This window comes from Arachis ipaensis, chromosome B04 (assembly GCF_000816755.2).
Source record: "Arachis ipaensis cultivar K30076 chromosome B04, Araip1.1, whole genome shotgun sequence".
Taxonomy (NCBI): Eukaryota; Viridiplantae; Streptophyta; class Magnoliopsida; order Fabales; family Fabaceae; genus Arachis; species Arachis ipaensis.
In genome coordinates this window covers 27,367,905-27,394,534 of record NC_029788.2, presented here as the reverse complement: position 1 = coordinate 27,394,534, position 26,630 = coordinate 27,367,905, and the positions used below count along the sequence as shown (strand labels likewise).

The following is a 26,630-nucleotide window of genomic DNA, read 5'->3' as shown; positions in this document are numbered from 1 at the left end:
ACCTAGCATGCATAAAAGGGAAATCATGATAAATAGGAATAGAGATAAAATCTATAATACCAATTGCATGAAAATAATTATCAAAAATCGACAAGCATCCAAGAAACATAAAATATCAAAATTGCATTAGTGGAATCAAAATTGACAAAAGTATATACAACTAAGAGTAGGAAAATTGAGAAAAGAACAAAAGAAACTAAGAGAAATAAAGCAATTAAACAAGAAAAGATAGATGAAACTAAATTAAAAGAAGATCAAAATCTAAATCTATAGAAGAAATTAAACTAAAACCCTAAATTCTTGAGAGAGGAGAAAGCCTCTCTCTCTAGAATTCGAACCTAAAAACATGCTAAAAAATATAAAATGTAAGTGTTTGTGTGTCCTCCCTCTTCCTCCACTCCTTTGGCATTAAAAATACATCAGAATATAGCGATTAGGGACCTTTTGGAAGTCCAAAATGAAGATGCACGTGCTTCATTAAACCAAGCACGTGGAAGATTTTCACGCACGCGGACTTTGCTTGCTCAAGCGAGAAAGTCGCTCGCACGAGGTTTGCGGATTAGGCGAGAAACTCGCGTACATGGGAAAAGCTTGCCCATGCAAGAAAATTGCTCGCGCGAGTTATTGTCACCTATTCGAGACTACAACAACTCCAATCCAAATTCCTTCCCGAATTCGCTTCTTCGCTCCATTCTCTTTGATCCTTTGAAGCCATTGAAGCACCTTAACCTTGAAATACTTAAAGAAAATTGATCATGGCATCGAATGGCATAAAAAAGAATTAAAAATTGGTTAATTAAAGCACAAAAGAGTATGTTTTTACAATTAGGTGTAATTTGGAGAGAAATCACAAAAGTATGCTATTTAAGTGAATAAATATGAATTTATGTGATAAAATCCACTCAATTCAAGCCAAAATTTACTATCAAATATGGATTCATCATTATGCTACGTATACTTCTCTATCAATAAATTCATTCAAAAAGGCACATTTAACACCCATTTGGAAAGTTTAAACCCTTTGTGGGCTGCATATGCAAGCAATAACCTTATTGCTTCCATTCTAGCAACCGAAGTAAATGACTTATTGATGAATCCATATTTTACGATAATTTTTTGTTAGAATTGAGTGGATTTCTTCATGCAAACCTACACTTATTCCCTTAAATAGCGTGCTTTTGAGTTTTCCTCCTTAATTAAGCTTGATTATGAAAACATGCTCTTTTGTGCTCAATTTAGTCAATTTTATTTCATTTGCCATCCGTTCGATACCTTGATATTGTTTGTGAGTGATTTCAGATGTATAAGGTAGGAATGGCTTGGTGAGAATGGAAGAGGGGCATGCAAGGAGGAAGAAGCATGAAGAAACAAAGGAGAAGAGCAGCGATGTGTGCGTGCGCACAGCCTCTTGTGCGTACGCACAACCTCAGATTTTGGCCATGTATGCGTGTGATAAACCACTATTTTATGGTTTATATTGTGCTTAATAGAGTGGATTTTATCCACTATTCTCACACTTATTCATAGAAATCGCATGTTGTATGTTTTCCTTCCTGATTTTGTGCTATGATTGAAAACATGTTTCTTTGGTCTTAAATTTGCTATGTTTAATCCTCTTTTATTACCATTCGATGCCTTGATATGTGTGTTAAGTGTTTTTAGATATTACAGGGTAGGAATGGCTTAGAGGATTGATGAGCGGATAATTTATACGCTTTTTGGCATTGTTTTTAGTATGTTTTTAGTAGGATCTAGTTACTTTTAGGGATATTTTCATTAGTTTTTATGTTAAATTCACATTTCTGGACTTTACTATGAGATTGTGTGTTTTTCTGTGATTTCAGGTAATTTCTGGCTGAAATTGAGGGACTTGAGCAGAAATCAGATTCAGAGGTTGAAAAAGGACTGCTGATGTTGTTGGATTCTGACCTCCCTGCACTCAAAGTGGATTTTCTAGAACTACAGACCCAGTGCACTTGCTGGTTAGTTGTATCAAAGTTGTGACAATTATGAATTAAGATCAGAGCACCAAGCTTTGGAGCCATTACCAGGATTTGTTCGAGCCTGGAGATCACAATTTCGTGCACCAAGGATGGAAAAGAAGCATGCAAAAGTAGAAGGAATACAAGAAACTGAAGGAACTGCTAAAGCTGTCCAACCTGACCTTCTGGTACTAAATAGACCATAACTTGAGCTACAGAGATCTAAATGACGCGGTTCTAGTTGCATTGGAAAGCTAACATCCGGGGCTTCGCAACGATAGATAATTTGCCATAGCTGCTCCGAAGCCAGGTGATGCGCACGCGTGGATGACGCTTCCGCGTGACTTTGCAGCGACCTGTACGTACCAGAAATCGCTGGAGAAGCGATTTCTGGGCTGTTTTTGACCCAGTTTTCGGCCCAGAAAACACAGATTAGAGGTTATAAAGTGGGGGAAGGCATTCATTCATTAGCAACAATTCATACAACATTCATAATTCACAATTTTAGGTTTTAGATGTAGTTTCTAGAGAGAGAGGCTCTCTCCTCTCTCTTAGGAATTAGGATTTAGGATTTCTCTTAATTTTAGGATTGCTTCTTCATTCTAGGTTCAATATTCCTTTACTTTATGTTCTCTTATACTTTTATTCATTGAATTACTTTAGTTGTTTATTTTGCCAAGTTGGCTTATGGATTCTTATGTTTAATTTGATTCAATACAATTCGAGGTATTTCATATTTAAGATTGTTTCCTTCTATTTACACTACAACAAATATGGCCTTTAGCAACGCCAAATTGTGCAACGCCTTAAAACCGTTCTCTTAGATAGGTTTAGACAACGGTTTTTTAAAGTGTTACTGTTGAATTCAGTTTTTCATCAATTTCTAGCAACAAATTAAAACCGTTCTCTTTGACTATTTTAAAGAACGGTTTTATAACCGTTACCATGATTTGGCTTTAAGCAACGGTTTTTTATTGTTGTTTAAAGAATTGTACAAAAGAAACGCATTAAAACCGTTGCCGAAATGCTACACTTTAAAACTGTTCCATTAGATGGTCTTAGACAACGGTTTTTATACACATACACACACAGAGACAAGAGAGGAGGAAGGAGAAGAGGACGGCGCCGGCGGGTTAGGTGCCGCCGTCGCCGTCGTTGCCAAGCCCGAAGGAGAAAGAGAGTCCGCAAAGGGAGAGTGAGGGACGAAGAAGAGAAGCCGCGCCAACCCCGCAACGCCACTGCGTCATCGCCATCATCGTGCGAGAAAGGAGAAGGAGCCGTCGAGGGGTCGCTGAGCCGCTGCAGTCGCCGTCGTGTGCGTTTTTGTCACAGAAGCTTCCATTTCCGTCACTTTCATGTTGCGGAGAGAAAGAACTACGCATGAGCCAGGGGCCAGGGAAAGGGAGCCACTGCCGTTGTATCCTGGCTATGCCGCCGTTCAATCCCATCGCCATCCATAAAGTCGCAAGGAGCATTTGTCGTTGTTGATTGATGGTGCCAGCCTCGTTGTCGCGTCTGTAAGGAGAAAAGGTCACGTGGAGGATGGAGAGCCGCTGGGTGCCGCCGTTGTTTCACCATGGCCATGGAGAGAAACATGAATGGAAAAGGAAACAGGGAAGCTGCTACTTGGGATTTGAGAAAAACGGCTCTGTTCTGCCTCGCCTCTAGGTTCTGCAAGTTGCCAGAGTCCTCAGCCGCCGGGAACCAGCACTGAAGCTGCCCAGAATCACTACTGCTGCTTTCATGGGAGCTGGTATTGGAACCACTGATGGAGTTGCTGTGTTTAGTGATTTTCACGAGTTGTGACATCGAGGTAGGGAATATTTTATTAAATTAAATATTTTAAACTTTGAATGCCTGAAAAGTTTACTGAATTATTACGAATAGTTGAATGCTTCATATGTAATAGATTTTGGTTGTAGATTAAATGTGTGGCTGGTTGTGCCTCTTGTTGATTTTACGATAGTAAGGTAGAACATGTTGATATGTGTATGCTGTAGTCTGCAAGAGTGTGTTGAGAAGATACATGTCTAATGTTGTTCTGATTTTGATTTGGAAACTGGTTCTCTGAAAATGAAAAATTCCTATAGCTGTTTAGATGCTCTCTTTACTAACTTTGTTTCTTATATTCTGATTCATAGTTTAAGATAGCCCTTTTTTCTACGTTTCATTTTCTTCAGGATTGAAATTGTAGATAAATGCTTTTGCCATGACACAATGGAACAGATTGTTGATTCTTTGGTGAGCTTTACATCTTCCATTAAATTTAAGTACCTCCAGCACAACTTTATCTTAGAATTTCATTTATTCTGCTACTAAAATGTCTTTAGTGTTGCTCTTAGTTGTAGTCTCTTATCTCGTTAACTCTATTTGTACCAACTAGTCTTGATTAACATCTATCTATTGTGAGTGGCTTAACTTTCTGGTAACAGTTTACGGTTTCTTTTTCCATCTAATTACTTAAATTTCCATTAAGAAAGAGTGGCAAGTGAAACAAATGATGCATGGTGCATTTCTACCCTAAATAGACTTAAAGAAGCTTTGCCATTGAGCTTGACGGTTTTCCTGAGATCAGTGAGTTTCTTTTTCTTGTCAAAACTCATTTGAGTTCTTGATTACTATGCTTTCTTCCTTCCATACGAGAAGCTACTTACTATAATGTAAACCGTCTAACTTTTTCTTGTCAAAACTCATTTAAATTCTTGATTACTATGCTTTCTTCCTTCCATATGAAAAGCTGCTTACTATAATGTAAACCGTCTAACTGATGCAGATACGAGAGGGTAGATTTTAAACTCTTGACCAATGCTTGTTGCGTGAGTACCATACGACTTTACAAGCAAAATCTAAGCAGATTTCTGGTGATGGCCTTATTATGCTAATTTTTATATTGCTGCTGATTGCCATTCATTCTCCATCCCCTTGCCTTATTATGTCGACGCTGCTCTGCCTCCGTTCACCCACCCCTTGCCATTTTCTGTTTCTGCTTCTTCTGCAAGTTGTCAATTTTTTTTCCTAATTACATTTTCTTAGTTTAATTAGTTTGTTCAGTTTTTGTTAGATTAGCCAGTTTAGTTATGCATGCTTAGTGGATTATAGGTGGTTAGGAAGTTATATCTGATTTGTAGTGGATTTAGGTTGAACTTTTTGGTTGCTGCTGATGCTTGGAATGAATGGTTTTCTGAGCTGTTTTAATTGACAAATGATGGTTGTTGCAGTTTTGTTTCAAATTGTATGGTGCTGCTTTATCCTTATTAATGGCTAATGTCATGCCTTGCTTTATCCTTGCTGCTGATTGCCATTTTTCGTCCGTTAAATTCATATAAATTGATCCTGATTAGTGCTGATTTGATTTTAGTGAGTTCATATGGGTTGATTCTGCTGTCTGTTTAAATTCATAAATGTCCTATTTACTGTTAGAATGCTGCCGAAATTTCTAAAAAATTGTGTTAATTGAATTTGGTAATTTGTTACTTTAGTTTTGTTTCGTGACCAAATTTAACTCAATAGGTTACTTTAATTTGTTCTTTTTTTTTTCAATTAAATATCTTATAAATCAATAAGAGGGATGGTATATAATTAGTATCTTTGTATAGAGACAACAGTGAAGAAAACACGAGGACCTACACAATGCTTGAAGATTCATGCAAGACAGTTGGAAGATAGAGAAGAAATTACTCTAGATATTGAAGGAGAGGCAATTGGTCCTACTGATGAAGCTGTAAACAACTTGAGCAAATTTTTGGGCACAATGGCAAGGAATTCAGATTTTTGTCCATTAATTTGCACAAATTGGAAGGGGATTAAAGATAAAGAAGCCATTTGGGAATATGTTCAAGTGAGAACTTCAGTCTTGTTTCTTTTAGAAAGTATCTGAAAATGTACACATGTATTTTATTCTTACTAGCAAATAATATTTGTGGACATGATGACTATTTGCTACTTAGCTATTTCAACTCTCTTTTGTTATTATATTTTTTTCAAACTTAGATGATATTGTAGATCTTACAACAATTTTTATAAGTTAAATTTGATAGGAAATGTTCAATTATTTTTCTTTAGTGACTAGATTCAAATAGTTTAGATTATTTATTGACACTAAATAATTAAAAAAAACTGAAATCAAAGATGACCACATAATAAAACCGTTGCCAAAATACGACTCCAACGGTAATGCTTTAAAATCGTTATCTTAGATAACTATTAAATGGCAATAGTATCAAAACCGTTGCCAAAAAACAACATCAACGGTAACGCTTTAAAATCGTTGTCCTAGATGTCTATAAACTGGCAATGGTTTTAAAACCATTGCCGAAACTTGGCACCAACGGTAACGGTTTAAAACCGTTGGCTATGTGAATAATAAAACCACAACAGTTTAAAACCATTGCCTATCCAGTTACGATATTAAACCGTTGTCATATTAATAGGAACGGTTTGAAACCGTTGCTTATTGAGTAACGAATGAAAATCGTTGTTTAAAATTTTCTGTCAAAACCGTTGTCTATGCCACTAACTGTGGCAATGGTTTTTCTGTTACCGTTGTCTTAGGTAAAAAACTGTTGCCTTTGAGCATTGGTAACGGCCGCATATACCACAGGCCAAAAACCGTTGCCAAAGCGTTGCCTAAAGTTTTGGGAACGATTTTTCAATCTACGGCAACGGTTTTTGACCGTTGCGAAAAGCCTTATTTGTTGTAGTGTTATGATATAAACAATTTAGATTTTTCCCTTTTGGCTTTGGTTGAGTAATTGGTGACACTTGAGTTGTCAAACTCAGTGGTTGATTGAGAATTGGAAACTGTTGATTGATTTGGATCCCTCTAAAGCTAGTCTTTCCACAGGAGTTGAGTAGGACTTGAGGAATCAAGTTAATTAGTCCACTTGACTTTCCTTTATTTAGTAAGGGTTAACTAAGTGGGAGCAATAACAATTCTTATCACACCTGATAAGGTTAACTAGGATGGGATTTCCAGTTCTCACACCTTGCTAAGAGTTTTCTTATTTTTATTAATTTAATTTCTTGCAATTTACTTTTCTTGTTCCTTATTTCCAAAACCCAACGATACTTTTTCCATAACCAATAATAAATCATACTTCCCTGCAATTCCTTGAGAAGGCGACCCAAGGTTTAAATACTTTGGTTATAAATTTTATTGGGTTTTGTTACTTGTGACAACCAAATTTTTGTACGAAAGGATTCTCTGTTGGTTTAGAAGCTATACTTGTAACGCGATTATTTTTATAAAATTTCTTTACTGACAGAAACTCGATCGTCAAAATGACGCCGTTGCCAGGGAATTACAAACGTGTGCCTTATTATTGGTCATTGTAAATATTTTATTTTGCTTGTTTATTTGTTTTTATTTTTGTTTTTAATTTTCATTAGTTACTATGAGTTCTCACCCCTCTGGCTTCAAGTTTGGTTCCAATGTTGTTGTAAGGAATGGAAACTATAACAAGAACATGCATCAAGGTCAAAACAATCAAAGATGGAAGGAGCCACGAGGATCTAATCAACCATTTTGGCAACAACACCTTCCAAGGTACCATGGACAACGACCATCTTACAATTCATGCCAAGACAATAGTCATGGTGGACCCTTTCGTGACAACCAACCTCCACCAATTTACTATGGTCAAGAGCTATTCCAAGGTGTGTACCAAGATGATAGATATGGTGGACCCCCTTGTAGTTACCAGCAAGCTCCATCATATGCCAATGAACCACCTCCTCAACATAGCTTTGAACCACCATACTCACAAGCCACCTACAACCATTCACCTCTATATGACCCTAACTCTTATCCACCTCAACCTCCACTGGATGACAACACCCTTGGTGTTATTCACCAAGGGCAAATAGAGCTTCATACCACACTTGCCTCTATCACTAGTCTCACCTCTACTCTTCAAGCTCTTATATCCCGCATGGACCAATCCTCTACCTCAAATACTCAGCCCTCAAGCTCTGGTGCACCACCACCCTCTATGGAAGAACATCCATGCCCACCAATCCAAGAGCAAGATGATACCAATTATGCTGTTGACATGGAGCAAAAGAGAACGGATCGTTTTAGGGACACAATGGATCGGCTTCACGCAGCCATATTTCAAGAGAAGCAAGAGGAGACCCAAAAAGTAGAGATAGTAGAGACCCTTGAGAAAAATTGTCATGAAGTGGAAGACATCAAGGAGGAGTTTGATTTTGTACTAGAACAACTGGAGGAAGCCGGAATTACTGAAGAGGAAGAAGTGGTCGAAGACTTAGGAGATGCGGAACGTCCATGGGAAAGCCCAGTCATAGAGCCCCTTCTAAGGAGTTTGAATTTATTGTTTAGGAGGGTGTACGACCTCCAAGGCATATCATGGTTGAAGACTTTGAAGGGGATGATCAAGAGATGGATTCAATCATTGATGAATTCTTATCTACATTTGAATCCTCTCCCATTGGACTTGACATGGAGATTAAAGAAGAATAAGCACAACCTCCCATGCCCTTGGTGAACAATGAAGAAGAGATCGAATTGGAAGAAAGCTACCAAGAGGAAGAGGTTGATATTGAAGAAGCTTGCAAAGAGGTGGAAGTTGTCAAGGAAGAACTCAAGGGAATGGAGCTAGAAATCACCTTGCCAAAGCTGTTGGAGACCTCTTCCCCAAAGCCATCACCATCCATCCCTTCATTCAAGTGGGTAAATCTCTCATCTCTAAGCTTAATTAGCTCACTTGAATATGCTTTGCTTGAGACAGATGGGCAACTTAGAGCTCTTTGTGACATTAAGAGTAAGAGGGAGATGGTTAGTGGTAGGAAATGTCATGCAAGGTTTAATATGGTTGCATGCTCCAAATTGAAGTATAAGGGTTGGTATAATTCTCAATTGAATGGGTCTAGGAAGCTGTTTGGATTTCTCAGTGAGAATTTAAATTGCGTGCCACCTGGATGGAATCATGATGATCAACAAGAAGACGGGTGTAAAAGCAAGGTTTGGGATCTTGGAATTCATTCCAACAATCAACACTCTTGGGGCCTTGTCACTTGCTTCAACTTGCTTGAAGACTTTATGCATCTAATTTGGGACCCCGGAGGTTACTGGAAGTACAAACATTAGTGGAGATTCCTGGATGAGTTCAAGCACAAGCCACCATAACAAGGGACTCACCAAATGTCCAACTTAAGGACTTTAACTAAAAGTGCTAGGTGGGAGACAACCCACCATGGTATGATCGTTCTTTTTCAGTCTTAGTTTTATTTTAATTTATTTATTGCTTATTTTTATTTTATTTTATTTTTATTAGTGTTCATTCATAATTCCTGCATATTCATCTGCATTCTGCATTTTGCATTCTGCATAAAAAAAAGCGCGTCCCACGCGCACGCGTCACATGCGACGCTAAACCTTACAGAGAGTCACGCGGGAGCGTGGCTGGAGGTGAGCTTTAGGCACAACCACGCCCATGCAAACGCGTCCCTGACGCGTTCACGTCATTTGAAAAATTAGCCTCCCACGCGTGTGCGTCACCCACGCGTACGCGTGACCCTACAAATCGTCATAAAGAGGTGTCAGGCCGAAAGTTGTGCTGGCCTGGTGCGGGCACTGTGCCCAAGGCACAAAATCACCCACGTGTACGCGTCCCTGACACGTGCGCGTCATGTTCCCTTTATGGCTAGCCACGCGTACGCGTGGGCGATGCTTACGCGTCGCATGTCTAGTTCTGTTTTCACGCGTCTGCGTGATGCAGGCGTACGCGTCGCTCCCCGTTTCTAAATTCTTACTTCTTTCTTCTCTCCTTTATACTTATTTCTTTCTCCTTTCTTACTTTCTTCTTCTTCATCTCTTTAACTTCTCATCTTTCTTCACTTTCATTCTATTTTTACTTAATTTATTTGCATACTTTCATTCATTGCATTTTAATTTTGTGCATATTTTTATTTTCTTTTCTAAATTTATTATTTTTCTATTGGTGTTAAATTTTCTTATTCAACTGTGCGTCTTGAATTATTTTGGTACTTCGTGACTTGTTTTAAACTGTTGGATGTTATTAATCATAAGTCAATGTTAATTTTTATAATACCGGTATTCCTTTTGCATTGACATGAGCTTATATTGTCTTTCATTATCCACACTCTCTTCCCCATTGTTGCAACTTTTGCACTATTGATATGCGATTTGCTTTTACTATTTTCTCACTTACATGTTGTAGCTACCATGTAATTGAAACCTTCATTATTTGGTATTAACCCACCCAGACTTTATTTATTTTCTTATATTTATTTTTGGGTTACTTTTTCTTCTTTTTCCTCTTCTTTCAGGCTAGCCACCGAGAAAGAGAAAGGGAAAGCTTCTAAATGGGGAGACAAACAAGTCCATCAGCACAATCTTTAGAGAAAAGTATTAGTTGGAGCAGAATAGCAGAATAGCATCAGTTGTAGCAGCCCGTCCACTTGCACATCTTAGCATGCACCGAGGACGGTGCAATCTTTAAGTGTGGGGAGGTCGATACCGATCTCCGTGGGTTAGTACCTTCCTTTTTCAACACCAATGTTAATTTGTTAGTTGTTGCATTTGCATGTTTGATTACATGTTTGTTTGATTTTGTGCATATTTTACCACCACTTGGTTAAAGTAATATTTTCTTTTTCAAGAAACGTTTTAGAGTATTTCACTAATTTAAATTAAAACTTTTTATTAAACTTGTTTGAAGAAATATTATATTGGAATATGGTTTAGAGCTCGAACACACAAAACCTGTGAGATTTTTTAGCCTAATTGATTGGTTGCATCTTATCAACCAATATTTTATTTTGGTGTGTGTTTTTCTCTCTAAAATTGTGATCTTTGTCTTGCTTAATTCTATATTTCCATTGTTTGATGTATGCATGCACTTATATGATTGAGGCCTTTGTTTCACTAAGCTTACATACCCATATGGCCTTAACCTTTCATTATCCTTTGCAAACCAATTTGAGCCTATTTTACCCCCTTTGTTCTTTACTTTAGCACATCATTAACTCTAAGCGAAAAACAATAATGTCTTTAATTTGAATCCTTGGTTAGCTTAGACTAGTGAGAGTGCTCACGAATTAAGTGTGGAAAAATCGGGTTTGGAAACATTTGGTTTGAGAATTGAGTATGTTAGAATTTTTTGAAAATGTGAAAGAAATATTTAGGACATATTCATGCATTCAATAATTTAATCATATGCATTGAGAAAAACAAAAAAAATAATAAAAAATAATAAAAAAAGAAATAAAAAAGAAATAAAAATAAAAATAAAAAAAATAAAGAGAGAAGTAAAAGAGAAAAGATAAGAAAAAGAGCAAATAAGTAAAAGGGGACAAAATGCCCTAAAGTAAATGGTGAAAGCAATGCATATGTACTGTACTCGAAATTAGGATGCATGAATATGTGGAAAACATGGTTAATGGATAGTTAGATGTTGTATTATGATTACATGGATTGTCTAAAGTTTGGTGGAAAGTTTAAGTTAATTAAGGATTCAGATTTTAGTCCACTTGGCCAAATACAATCCTACCTTGACCCTAACTCCATTACAACCCTTAAAGACCTCTTGATATGTGTATCTGTGTATTAAAATTTTGTTGATTGGTAGAAGAAGAGCAAGCCTTAGAAAGCAAGATTAGTAGAGAATTGAGAGAATCGAACCTCAAACACCTGAGCGATTAGAGTGTATACACTTCCAGTGAGGGTTCGATGCTCGATTCTTTGTTCCAGGCTTTCACGAGCTACTTTCTTTTGCAAGTTTACTTGTACTTTATTTTATGATTTGAATTAGTGAAATCCAGTTCATATTTGTTCTTGAAAGATTTATTTACTTTTGACCAAGTAGAAAAAAAGGCATTCTGCATTTAGTTGCATTCATATAGATAGGTTGCATTTCATACTTATCTACCATTCCTCTTCACCTTTATAGCTTCTCTTGAGTTTAGCATGAGGACATGCTAATATTTAAGTGTGGGGAGGTTGATAAACCACTATTTTATGGTTTATCTTGTGCTTAATTGAGTGGATTTTATCCACTATTCTCACACTTATTCATAGAAATCGCATGTTGTACGTTTTCCTTCCTGGTTTTGTGCTATGATTGAAAACATGTTTCTTTGGTCTTAAATTTGCTATGTTTAATCCTCTCTTGTTACCATTCAATGCCTTGATATGTGTGTTAAGTGTTTTCAGAAATTACAGGGTAGGAATGGCTTAGAGGATGGAAAATAAGCATAAAAAAGTGGAAGGAATACAAGAAAATGAAGGAACTGCTAAAGCTGTCCAGCCTGATCTTCTGGTACTAAATCGACCATAACTTGAGCTACAGAGGTCCAAATGACGCGGTTTTAGTTGCGTTGGAAAGCTAGCATCCAGGGCTTCGCAACGATATATAATTTGTCATAGCTTCCCCGAAGCCAGGTGACGCGCACGCATGGATCACGCGGACGCGTGACCTGGCAAAAACCCAATCCAAGCTAACGCGTGGACGACGCTTCCGCGTGACTTTGCAACGACCTGTACGTACCAGAAATCGCTGGGGGCAATTTCTGGGCTGTTTTTGACCCAGTTTTTGGCCCATAAAACACATATTAGAGGCTATAAAGTGGGAGAATGCATTCATTCATTAGCAACAATTCATACAACATTCATAATTCACAATTTTAGGTTTTAGATGTAGTTTCTATAGAGAGAGATGCTCTCTCCACTCTCTTAGGAATTAGGATTTAGTATTTCTCTTAATTTTAGGATTGATTCTTCATTCTAGGTTCAATATTCCTTTACTTTATGTTCTCTTCTACTTTTATTCATTGAATTACTTTAGTTGTTTATTTTGCCAAATTGGCTTATGGATTCTTATGTTTAATTTGATTCAATACAATTCGAGGTATTTCAGATTTAAGATTGTTTCCTTCTATTTATGATATAAACAATTTAGATTTTCCCCTTTTGGCTTTGGTTGAGCAATTGGTGACACTTGAGTTGTCAAACTCAGCAGTTGATTGAGAATTGGAAACTGCTGATTGATTTAGATCCTTCTAAAGCTAGTCTTTCCACAGGAGTTGACTAGGACTTGAGGAATCATGTTAATTAGTCCATTTGACTTTCCTTTATTTAGTAAGGGTTAACTAAGTGGGAGCAATAACAATTCTCATCACACCTGATAAGGATAACTAGGATGGGATTTCCAGTTCTCACACCTTGCTAAGAGTTTTCTTATTTTTATTAATTTAATTTCTTGCAATTTACTTTTCTTGTTCCTTATTTCAAAAACCCAACGATACTTTTCCCATAACCAATAATAAATCATACTTCCCTGCAATTCCTTGAGAAAACGACCCGAGGTTTAAATACTTCGGTTATAAATTTTATTGGGTTTTGTTACTTGTGACAACCAAATTTTTGTACGAAATGATTCTCTGTTAGTTTAGAAGCTATACTTGCAACGCGATTATTTTTATAAAATTTTTTTACTGACAGAAACCCGATCGCCAGCGTGCGCACACGTCTGTGCTTACGCACAAGTACCTACATATGCCTTCATTCAAAACGCACGTGACTTGCGTTCTGAGAGGCTTGAAGGCCCAATTCTGATTGCTAGAGCTCATATTGCAAGGGGCAAACATTGAAGAATCATAGCATATCATTAGGAGTAGAGTAGATAGTAGTAGGATGCTTTAGGTTAGTTTTTCTTTAAGTTTTCTCTCAACACCATTAGGGTTTCTATTAGGGTTTACATTTCAAGTGTCATTTTCCATTTTTTATCTTGGATTTTTGCTAGCCTCTATTGTTTGGTCGAGTTGCTATTGTTGCTTTTGATCATTTGTTGCTCATAGTTTCAAGCATTTTCTCAATTTTGTCATGATTTGTGTTTATGCCCACCAAGTATTTGTGAAAATGTCAATTTTGGTTATGGGTTAAATTTCCACCTCTTGGCTTGGGTAAAATGACCATATGGATTCCTAGAGTTGGAATGTCCAACATTTAGTGATAATTCTTGGATTATTAATTGTTCTTGTTTCCGCTAACGCTAACTTGTTGTTAAAGCAATTAGCAAGTGAGTTAGGATCTGTGGATTAAGAACAACTATGCTCACTTAACCTACTCTCCGATGTAAGGGTTAACTAAGTGAGATTAATCCATTACAATTGTCATAGTTGTGGTTACAACAAGGAAAGGATCCCTAGCTCATTCCAAGCCAAGATTCCATTTATGCTTTGAATCACATACACACACATACATCAATTACTTTTATATCTTACTTGTTCATATTACATAGCTAATTCTTTAATTCCTTTATTAGTTTATTACTTGCAATTTTGAATGTTCTTTTATTCTTTTAATCGTTTATCTCTTCATTGAAAATCCCTTTTGCCTTCACAACCAAAATTGTGCACTCATTGATCACTAGTCCTTGGGAGACGACCCGGGAATTAAAACTCCCGGTTTACATTTGTTTTGAAAAGTGACAATTTTTCCTTCTAAACTTTGATGGAGGATTGTTTGTTGATTGGGAACTATACTATCAACGGAATTATTTTGTGAAAATTCTTAACCAACGATAATCATCTACCTCATTTTTGACGCCGTTGCCGGGGACCTAAGTGCAATGAGTGCTATAGTTTTGGTTGTTGTGAATATATGAATAGTGTGAATACTTGATTTTTTGTTTGTTACCCGACACTAATTGGTAGATGGCGCCTCTATCTAACTAGTAGTGGTAACTAATGTTTTTAATTGTTTAGTCCTAGGTAAATAGAGATAGTTAGGATATATATTCATTTGTTCATTACTTTTGTTAATATTATCGAGTCTTATCTTTTCTTTTCACCATGAGCTATCACCCTTTTGGTTTGGAGTTTGGTTGTTATCATGTTGTAGGGGATTACAATACTAACATCGGGTCGCATCAAAGTATGGGAGGCCAAATTGAGGGAGGGTCACAAGCAAGCAAATCTTGGCAACAAGGACCTTCGCATGGACCCTATGATCCTAATGCCTATCAACCTCTCATACCTAGTGGAACACACCATTATTACAATTTTTCCCTCCATATGTTCATGCTCCATATCCTCTACATGAGACACAACCACTATATTCTCAAGTCCCTTTGCCATTCCCACCACCAAATCCTCTTCATTTACCCTACCGATCAGCATACTTGGAGCAACCTAACCTTCACCATCATCCGATTCAATTCAACCTTCCTCATGAGAGGAACAATCTTCAAGCCTTCATTCAAGAACAACAGGAATTTCAAAGAAAACAAGACAATTGCATGGCAACTCTCGCCGAGGTCTTGTCCCATTTAACACTTCCCTCTACCTCTAACAACCTTACTCCTCCACAACTTGTGACACCTAGTGGTCCACCCTTGCCACCTCCATCAACCATCAAGTCTAGCATCGATGCTATAATTCCAAAAAGAGGCGAGCTACTTGAGAAGATAGACCCTCAACCCACTCTTGCCAAGGAGGAGCCTAATGATGAATTGATTGATGGGGAAGAGAACTCCGTTGAAGATGGAGAAAAGGGAAAACTCATAGTAAACATCCAACATGAGCTCCAAGAAGGTTTAATTGTTGAAGGGAGCTCAAGAGTGAGAGAATTTGATGATGATGATGATGAAAGTACCTCACTAATCCCTCATGACCAAGAGGATAGACTACCACACCAAGAAGCAAGGAAAGATTTGAAGCCTCTTCCACCTCATGTTAAATATGCATTCCATGATGAGGAACATAAATTCTCGGTGATAGTTGCAACCGATCTTTCCAATCAAGAGGAACAACAACTCCTTGAGGTTATCCGGAAGTACAAGAAGGCGATTGGATGGAGCCTAAGTGACATCGTAGGAATAAGCCCTCAAGTGTGCCTTCATAGAATTTTCTTGGAAGAGGTGCTAAGCCAATCCATCAACCGCAAAGACGGTTAAACCCCACAATCCTTGATGTAGTCATGAAAGAAGTAACCCGCCTCTTGGAAGCGGACATCATCTATCCCATCTCAGACAGTGAGTGGGTGAGCCCGGTCCAAGTGGTTCCAAAGAAATCCGGGGTAACCATGGTGAAAACAAAAAGTGGAGAGTTTGTTGCAACCCGAATTCAAAATGCCTGTAGGGTGTGCATTGATTACCGCCAGCGGAATCAAGCAACGCGGAAGGACCATTACCCGTTGCCGTTTATTGATCAAATATTGGATCGCTTGGCGAGTAAATCTCATTACTGCTTCTTGGATGGATATACTGAATACTTATAAATTCATATAGCCCTAAAGATAAGGAGAAAACTACCTTCACTTGTCCCTTTGGAATGTTTGCATATAAAAGAATGTCGTTTGGCTTATGCAATGCACCGGCAACGTTCCAAAGGTGCATGACAAGCATTTTCTCGGATCTTTTAGAGAATTGCATGAAAGTATTCATGGACGATTTTAGTGTTTATGGTAGTTCTTTTGATGATTGGTTAGGTAACTTAGCTAGGGTACTAGAACGGTGTACCAATACCAACCTTGTATTGAACTTTGAAAAATGTCACTTTATGGTGAAGTAAGGCATAGTATTGGGTCATATTGTATCTAGGGACGGAATTTCCGTAGACCCAGCTAAGATTGATGTCATTTCGAGTTTACCTTCCCCTCCTCAGTGAGGGAGATCCGTTCCTTTCTTGGTCATGCAGGTTTTTACTGTCATTTCATCAAGGATTTTAGTAAAGTTGCCTTTCCCCTCTACCGCCTACTTCAAAAGGACGTGGAATTCCATTTCGATGAGGATTGAAAAAAGGCTTTTGACAAATTGAACGACGCGTTGACCACAACCCCTATTGTGCGAGGTCCATATTGGAACGAACCTTTTGAGATCATGTGCGATGCCTCAAATCACGCCGTAGGTTCCGTGCTAGCACAGTGTGATGGTAACTCTCCTTACACTATAGCATATGCTTCAAAAACCTTAGATTCGGCCCAGTCGAAATACACCACTACCAAAAAAGAGCTTTTAGCAATTGTTTTTGCACTAGATAAGTTTTGACCTTATTTGCTAGGCTCTAAAGTAGTGGTGTATTCAGACCATGCCGCTTTGAAATATTTGCTGAAGAAAAAAGAGTCAAAGCATAGGCTAATTAGGTGGATATTGCTCTTGCAAGAATTTGACCTGGAGATCAAGAATAGAAGTGGGTCCCAAAATTTGGTGGCGAACCATTTGAGTCGGCTTGAACATTTGACCTTGCACCCTACTCCTATCAATGACTCATTCCCCTTAGACACCTTGCAAACAATATCCCAAAGTGCCCCTTGGTTTGCCCCGATTGCTAATTATTTGGTCGCTCACATTTTTCCCCCACAATTTTTGAAGTATCAAAAGGATAAATTAAAGAGTGATGTTAAGTATTACCTTTGGGATGACCCACATCTATGGAGGTGTGGGGTGGACCAAGTAATTAGGAAGTGTGTACCGGAATCTGAGTTTCAGTCTATCCTTCAATTTTGCCATTCATCTGAGAGTGGAGGTCATTTTGGCCCGTGGCGAACGGCTAGGAAGGTGCTAGACTGTGGATTCTGGTGGTCCACTTTATTTAGGGATGCCAACCAATTTTGCAAATCTTGTCATCAATGCCAAAAATCTGGAAATAGCTCACAATGAGATGAAATGCCCCAACAACCGATATTTTTTGTGAAATTTTTTATGTTTGGGGCATAGATTTCATGGAGCCATTTCCAAATTCTAATGGGTTTATTTACATTTTGCAAGCCATGGATTACGTCTCAAAATGAGTGGAAGCAATTCCTACCCGTTGTGATGACGCTAATACCATTGCTTCATTTTTAAGAAACAATATCATTCGTAGATTTGGGTTGCTACGAGCAATCGTGAGCGACCAAGGAACCCATTTCTGCAACAGGAAAATTGAGGCGTTGATGAAAAAGTATGAGGTTCTTCACAAAGTTTTCACAGTATATCACCCCCAAACCAATGGGTAAGCGGAAGTATCCAACAGGGAGATCAAAAGAATCTTGGAGAAAGTGGTCAACCCACAAAGAAAGGATTGGAGTTCCAGATTGGAAGATGCATTATGGGCATATAGGACTACCTACAAGACCCCAATTGGAATGAGCCCATTCCGTATTATCTTTGGAAAGCCTTGTCATCTTCCAATTGAAATCCAACACAAGGCATATTAGGCGGTGAAGCATTGCAATCTGGATTTAAAGGGAGCGGGAATGGAACGTAAGCTCCAATTGGAGGAGTTAGAATGTCTTAGGCTAGAAGCATATGAGAATTCTCAGTTTTATAAGGAAAAGGCCAAGACATTCCATGACCAAAATATTAGGAGGAAGAGCTTTAAGATAGGTGATGAGGTGCATGTGTACAACTCAAGGTTGCGGTTGATGCCCGGGAAGCTGAGATCTAGGTGGGATGGCCCATTCAAAGTGGTGGATGTCAAGCCCTATGGGGTTCACCCTATCAATGAAACTACATTCAAAATCAATGGTCATAGGGTGAAACCTTACCATACACAATCCAAGCATGCCAAGGAGTTGGAGATTTTCCTCTTTAGAGAGGTTCCAAAGGTTGATCAATAAATTCATGCAAGTCCAACTTAGGACTTTAAACCAAAGTGTTAGGTGTGAGACACCCCACCATGGTAACATTGTCCTAACCCTTCTCTTTTTGTTTATAGTTCTTTGACTTAATTACTTTTTGTCATGTTGATTAGCTTAGGATTGGTTTAATCTTTTAGTTAGATAGGTCAATTTGCTTATGGGTCATGAATATTTGAAGGTTTGTATGTTTGGGTTGAAATTTTGATTGAGCTAAGGTTGAGTACCTTAGAGTTTTTGAGAAAAAATTTTGCAAAAACAGGGCATCGTGCGTTCGCACAAAACCTCTATTTTCTGCATCCTGTGCGTGCGCACCAACCTGTACACGCGCACACCATGTTTGTGCCCTCTGATCGCTGCACCCGCACGGCTTGTGCGTGGGTGGTCCCCTGTTTTTCTTCGCTCTGTGCGTGCACACCTGCTTGTGCGCGTGCACACATGCCTCTTTTTGCACACTCTGTGCGAGCGCACAGGCTTGTGCATCCGCACACCAGCTTGCACCCCTTCTGTTGGGAGTGCTAGCACAGCCTGTGCGCATGAACCCCTCCAACTTTTTGCCTCTGTGCGTGCGTACAGACCTATGTGCGCACACACACATGACCCTTCTCCAAGTAAAAAAAAAAAAAACCCTTTTCAGGCCTATGTGCGAGCGCAAAGAGGGGTGCGTCTGCATACCTCAATACACGCCTTCTGCTAGGAGCACTCGCATGCTATGTGCATCCGCATCTCCCTCTCTTTCGCTTCTTGTGCGTGCGCACGGACCTGTGTGCGCATGCACAAACCTCGACCTGGGCGTTAAACAGGGAAAACACCCTGTTGTGCAACAGTTTCTTTCTCTCTTCTTCTGCCTTGCTACTGCGCCACTCCGCCCAGGCTCTTTCTGGCGACCCTGCCACCGGCATTCTGCTGCCGTCAGCCACCGCCACCCTTCTTTCTCTCTCTTATCTCTTTCTTCTTCCTTTATTTCTTCTCTTTTTCTTTTCTTTCTTTACCACCGGAGGTCTTCTTCACCTTTGTGGAACTCCGGTGTGTCTCCGGCAAAGCTAACCGCCGTGAACTCGCAGTGGCTATAACATGTTTCATTGTTTCATCTTTTCATCTTGCTTTCCCTATCCTTTGATTTTCAGGTTGTTATTTTCTTTTCATGATTTTTGAATTTGTTTTTATTTTCTTTTCATGTTAATTAGATTGAGTTTATTGCTTTCTTTAATTATCTTTGTATTGCAAGTGTTTAAATTATGAGTTGTTGGGTTGCTTTTGATTGAAATTGAGCTTAAATTTCACAAGTTTGCACAATGCACATTAATTGTTTGATGAAATGCCTAAGTCAACTTTTGTTTGATTCATATGAGATGGTCATCATATGCTCTCAACTTATCTCTTGTTTGGCATATTCTATGATTTGTGCAACTTCAAATATGATTTTTGATGATGATCAACTTGACATTACCAATGCATTCCCTTGTTTATTGAACTTGAAGTTCCAAAAACCCATGTCTTATATGATTTTTTTTATTCCTTTGTTAATGGGTGACTTGTTGTGAATGCATTGATCTTAATTGAATTCAAATTTTTCATTGTTCATCTTAGCAATTGAATTGAGTAATCACATTACAAGTGTTCATTCTTTGAGTCTTGATCAAACAACTTTTGCATTAACTAAAGCACATTGTTTATGTGATTCTCACACCTTCAAGATGAACCAATGACATTTCACTTTGCTTAAATGGTTATTGTTGTTGTCCTCCCTTTTTATTAATGAACCTTCATGTCCACAACCCCAATAACCATTGCCTTAAAGAATTTAATTAAGTCATTTTGTGCTTGTTTAAGTTTTCTTGGATCTTAATTCTCCATGCTTGCAACTTAAACACTTGATTGCAAAGCATTGAACTTTGATTGTTTTACTAGTGTGATTGCCGTGTCAACCGGCCGGTGTGTGTGTTCCAACCGCGTGCACATTCGGATACACACATTGTTTCATCTCAAATCACACTATTTTGAAAGCTTCCAATTAAGTATTTAAATTTTTCTTCACTTTATTTGTGCTTCCTCATTGATCTTGTTTTATTGTTGCCATATGATCTTGAAATCTTTTGTTTTTAATTCCCCTTTTAGGATGTGTAAGAAAGGTAAAGCACCGGTCACATCACCGGTTGTGCAACCAACAACTCGCCCTCCTAATACTTCGTTCATGGATTACCAAAGTGAGAGACCAAGTATTTTGGTTAACCGAAGAGCCGACTCCCAATATGAAGCAATTGAGAAAAGAACAATCCGTTGGGAGAGGACACTGAAGGTTCCAAACAAATATAAGGCGATCATCCACGAAAAGATTGCCTCGCTTCATTGGGGATTTCTTGAGCAAGACCCCATTGAAGTTAATAAATCCATGGTGCGGGAATTCTATGCTAACTATCAAGCTTGGGAAGCGGAGTCAGTATTCCTCCGAGAGAAGATGTTGGACACTTCCAACAAGACTTTAGATGCTCTTCTGAAGATTCCCCACATTCCGCCTGCGAAGGACGATTATTCAAAGATCAAAGCGGATGTGTTCAAGGGGAGGATGTCCTTGGCCCCTATTCTTAAGAAGATTGGCCGTCCTGGTGCATCCTGGGAATATAGCAAGGGAGGAAAATCTGTTCCCGCTAGTATTGCTTATTCCAATTTGAATGCCGAGGCACGTATTTGGCATCAAATTATGGCCAACTATATAATTCCTAGCACCCATGCTACCTATGTCTGACTTAAATCTACTTTGCTAATTTGGTCTATTTTGGAAGGAAAGAAAATAGCCATTTTTTCTTTGATCCGCACATCGATTTGGAAACTCATTGAAAAGAAAAAGATCAACATTGCTTTTCCATCGATGGTGATGCGTCTAGCTATAGTAGCGGGGGTAGAGAGGCAACCGACGGATGTTATGTTCAAGATACCAAGAGGCAACCAATTCATTCCACACAGAGATTTGGATGGATCGAAAAAGAAGACACCCTCCAAGAGGAAAGCACCTACAACACCATCATCAAATCCACCAACTTCATCAACTCCTCTACCGTTTCTCCGGTCTCTTCCGGACCTCTTCCAAGACATATTGCATGATATCCACGACATGGAGCGACTTGAGCACAAGCGTTTCGAATGGATAGCGGCAAGACTACAAGGAAGAGATCCCGGCCCAACTCCCAAAGCTTTATCAGAGTTAGTTGGAGAGGAGGATGATGGAAGTCATCAACCCATGTCAGTGACCACTAGTTGAAGGTGGAGCCCCCAAGTTATCATTCTCCCGGATTATGAGCATGCACGGAGGACCGTGCATTAACTAAGTGTGGGGGAGGATCTGCAACTTTGAGGGGGTAAAAATTATTTTCTTAGACAGTTTGCAATACCTTTGAGTCTCTTTCTTCATTTTTGGTAATTTTGTTCTTATTGCACTTTGTTTAGTTTATTTGTATATATTTTAGTGCTTATAGTTTTATGGTAGTAAATATTTGCATGTTGCATAGTTTGGTAAAACAACAAAAAATTTTCATGAAATCTTTCTTAGGGCATGCCATTGATTGAATTGAAAATTTATTTTTCAACTTGCTTGAAGTATCCTTTTCATAGAACATAGAAAAAGAGCTAGAATAACATATCTTGTGAGATCTAAGCTCTAATAGATGGTTGTACATTTCCAACCATAAAGTTTGTTCTTGTGTGTTATATTCCTTTTATATTGTGTTCTTAGATTTGCGTGAATCTTTATGTCCTATGTTTGGTGTTTGAATGCATTTAGTATGATTGAGGCCATTTTTGATATTGAACTCACTAACCAATATGGCCAACCCTTAAATCCACCTTTGTAACCCCTTTTTGAGCCTTTAAATCCCTTTTGTTTTGATTCTAAGCACATTATTCTCCCTAAAGTGAAAAATCATTGATATCCTTCGATTTCTTCTTTGATTAGCTTGGGTGGGGTGTGTGTGTGTTACTGAAAGTGTGAGGAAAAATTGTTGGAAAACATTGGTGATGAAGTTACATAGGATATTCATTGTCAAAATTTGGAAAATGGGTAATTACTCATGCATCCATTGTTCAAGACATATGCATCTCTTGTTGTTGACAAAAACAAGAAAATTTTGATTTTGTAATTAAAAAAAATAAAATCTTGTGCATAATAGCATATGAAATAAAAAAGCTAAATAAAAGGATGCATATGTTTATATTTTGGAAAGAAAATGCATGAGTGGACGTGAGATAGGAGATAAATGGGTAGTTAGGTTGTTTTGTTATGTGTATATAGGATGGTATAGAATTAAGTGGACACTTAAGCTAATCAAAGATGTAATTCACTAAGTCCACTTAACTATATTAATTTTACCTTCACCCTAGCACCATTACAGCCCTACAAAGAACTCATGATATTTGTTTTCATACATCAAATACTAGTTGATTGTTAGATGACTTGAAAATCTTTGAAAAACATGATTAAAGGAGAATTAAGTAATTAAACCCTAAACACTGAGCGAATAGAGTGAATACACATCTGGTGAGGGGTTCGATAGCTCAATTCTATGTTCTTGTTTCTTATATTGTATCTTCTCGCAAGTTGTTTGTTAGTTTTGAAAATCTCAATTCAATTCTTTGCACATTGATCATAGTGCATTGGCTCTTTGCCTTGGCCCTAAGGCTTTCTTGGGATTGATTGAAATTTCATGGTTTTTTTCTACCAAATTTCAGTAGAGTAGATATTAGTAGGTAATATCTAAGATAGATGCATGCATATAGGTAGTACGCTAAATAAATTGTTTGCCCTTTCATTTATCTCCTTTGATTGTGATTAGCATGAGGACATGCTAGTGTTTAAGTGTGGGAGAATTGATGAATCCATATTTTACGATATTTTTTGTTAGAATTGAGTGGATTTCATCATGCAAACCTACACTTATTCTCTTAAATAGCATGCTTTTGAGTTTTCCTCCTTAATTATGCTTGATTATGAAAACATGATCTTTTGTGCTCAATTTAGTCAATTTTATTCTATTTGCCTTCCATTCAATACCTTGATGTTATTTGTGAGTAATTTCAGATGTATAAGGTATGAATGACTTGGTGAGAATGGAAGAGGAGCATGCAAGGAGGAGGAAGCATGAAGAAACAAAGGGGAAGAGTAGCGATGTGTGCGTGCACACAGCCTTTTGTGCATACGCACAACCTCAGATTTCGGCCATGTGTGCGTGCACACATGTCTGTGCGTACGCACAAGTACCTGCACATGCCTTCATTAAAAACGCACGTGACTCGCATTCTGAGAGGCTTAGAGGCCCAATTCTGATTGCTAGAGCTCATATTGCAAGGGGCAAACATTGAAGAATCATAGCACATCATTAGGAGTAGAGTAGATAGTAGTAGGAGGCTTTAGGTTAGTTTTTCTTTAAATTTTCTCTCAACACCATTAGGGTTTCTATTAGGGTTTACATTTCAAGTGTCATTTTCCATTTTTGATCTTGGATTTTTGCTAGCCTCTATTGTAAGTATCTCTTAATTACTACTTTTTATAGTTACAATTTTGATATTCTTTCTTGTAGTTAAAGTCATAGTGTTAATATATATACTTTTTTCAATTTTAATCTCTTGTTGATGATTTTGATGATTGATGATTGTTATATGCTTGGTTGAGTTGCTATTGTTGCTTTTGATTAATTGTTGCTCATAGTTTCAAACATTTTCTCAATTTTTCCATGTATATATATATAATTCTTGCAATTTTGATCTCTTGTTGATGATTTTGATGATTGATGATTATTACATGCTTGGTTGAGTTGCTATTGTTGCTTTTGATTATTTGTTGCTCATAGTTTCAAGCATTTTCTCAATTTTGTCATAATTTGTGTTTATGCCCACCAAGTGTTTGTGGAAATGTCAATTTTAATTATGGGTTAAATTTCCACCTCTTGGCTTGGGTAAAATGAGCATATGGGTTTCTAGAGTTGGAATGTCCAACATTTAGTGATAATTCTTGGATTGTTAATTGTTCTTGTTTCTATTAACGCTAACTTGTTGCTAAGGCAATTAGCAAGTGAGTTATGATTTGTGGATTAAGAACAACTATGATCACTTAACCTACTCTCTGATGTAAGGGTTAACTAAGTGAGATTAATCCATTACAATTGTCATAGTTGTAGTTACAAGGAAAGGATCCCTAGCTCATCCAAAGCCAAGATTCCATTTATGCTTTGAATCACATACACACACATACATCAATCCCTTTTATATCTTACTTGTTCATATTACATAGTTAGTTCTTTAATTCCTTTATTAGTTCATTACTTGCAATTTTGAATGTTCTTTTATTCCTTTAATTGTTTATCTCTTTATTGAAAATCACTTTTGCCTTCACAACCAAAATTGTGCACTCATTGATCACTAGTCCTTGGGAGACGACCCGGAAATTAAAACTCTCGGTTTATATTTGTTTTGAAGAGTGACAATTTGTCATTCTAAACTTTGATGGAAGATTGTTTGTTGGTTGGGAACTATACTATCAACAGAATTATTTTGTGAAAATTCTTAACTAACGATAATCATCTACCACTCATCAAAGTCAATGCCCTCCTCTTGGTCATACCATTGAGCTACTAGTCTAGCTTTGTGTCTAAAATTACTATCCTCATTCAATTTATTTTAAAAAATCCACTTAGTACCAGTTACCTTCTTACCATTTGGATTAGGCACCAAAGTCCAAACCGCATTCTTTTCAAATTGGACTAATTCTTCCTCCATTGCCTTGATCCAAGAAGGATCATCAAGGACTTCCTTCATGTTTTGGGGTTTCACTTGAGATATGAGAGCAAGATCATTGAGTTCGGCCCTTTTCTACTTGAGAATCCTGTGGTAACTCCTTGAGATGGATCTCCAATAATAAACTCATGTGAATAGTTCTTCAAGAACTTCCATTCTCTGAATTTTATTAAAGTGATCTCAGATTGGATATGATTAAGTTCTGCATTGTTGAGAATTCCAGAATTCTCTGCTTCATTAAGAGACAAAACAGAATTGTCTCCTACATTCTGTTCTGCAGAATCAAGAACAATATTTTTCAATGTGGATTCCGATTTGTTTTCACCTTGAATCCTTTTTTAGTTTAATTCAGTTTTAATTCATGCATCATTCTCCTTAATAACACTTGAAATTGTGTTTATATTGTGTTTACTTGAGTGGTTTTATCAAGTCTTCACCCACTTATTCATATGATTTGCATGTATTTACAATTCCTTCCCAAGAATTGTCCATGGTTGAAAACTTGCTTCCTAGAGATCTTTTAATTATGTATTTTTATTCTCCTTTATACCATTCGATGCCGTGATCCGTGTGTTAAGTGTTTCAGGCTTCATAGGGCAGGAATGGCTTAGAGAATGCAGAGGAAGCTTGCAAAAATGGAAGGAGCACAATAAACTAAGGAGATGACCAGCGAACACTGACGCGAGCGCATGGCTCACGTGAACGCGCAAAATGGAGAAATTGCAGCGACGCGAATGTTTGCCTGACGTAAACGCATGGATTGAAGCCTGCACGAATGACGCGAACGCGTGAACGATGCAAACGCGTGACAAGAAAAATTGCTGAATGACGCGAACGCGTGGATGACGCGTACGCGTGACCTGTGCGAGCTGCAAAAAATAACAGAATACGCTGGGGGCGATTTCGGGCCGCATTTTGACCCAGTTTTCGGCACAGAAACACAGACTAAACCTAGGAAACATGCTGAGACTCAACACGCATCCACACGCATTCAGATTCATCACATTAGAATTACTTCAGTTTTAGATATGAACTTTTAGATTTGCATTACATTGATAGTTTATGCTTTTGCTTGGATTTTTGGATGCTGAGAGTCATTACCTCCATTGAAGACATTACTTTAGTTTGTTTCCTTATTCCCTTATTTTTAATTAGTTACTCATTGACTCTGTTCAGATAATTATGTTGCGTTCTGAATTTATTAATATATAGAGTTATTTTTATTTTAATTAATTTTAATTCTCTATTTTATTTTATTTTATTAT

At 37.8% G+C, this 26,630-nt stretch overlaps 2 long non-coding RNA genes across 2 annotated transcripts; one reads left to right on the top strand and one right to left on the bottom strand.

The window, feature by feature from the left end:
- On the bottom strand, positions 1,444–25,881 carry LOC110271006. Its single transcript, XR_002360907.1, has 3 exons — positions 25,778–25,881; positions 9,162–9,166; positions 1,444–1,482 (listed from the first exon to the last, which is right to left on the bottom strand). It is a non-coding gene; the product is annotated as an uncharacterized LOC110271006 (long non-coding RNA).
- LOC107637692 lies at positions 3,062–4,342 on the top strand. Its single transcript, XR_001619466.2, has 3 exons — positions 3,062–3,795; positions 4,163–4,223; positions 4,325–4,342. It is a non-coding gene; the product is annotated as an uncharacterized LOC107637692 (long non-coding RNA).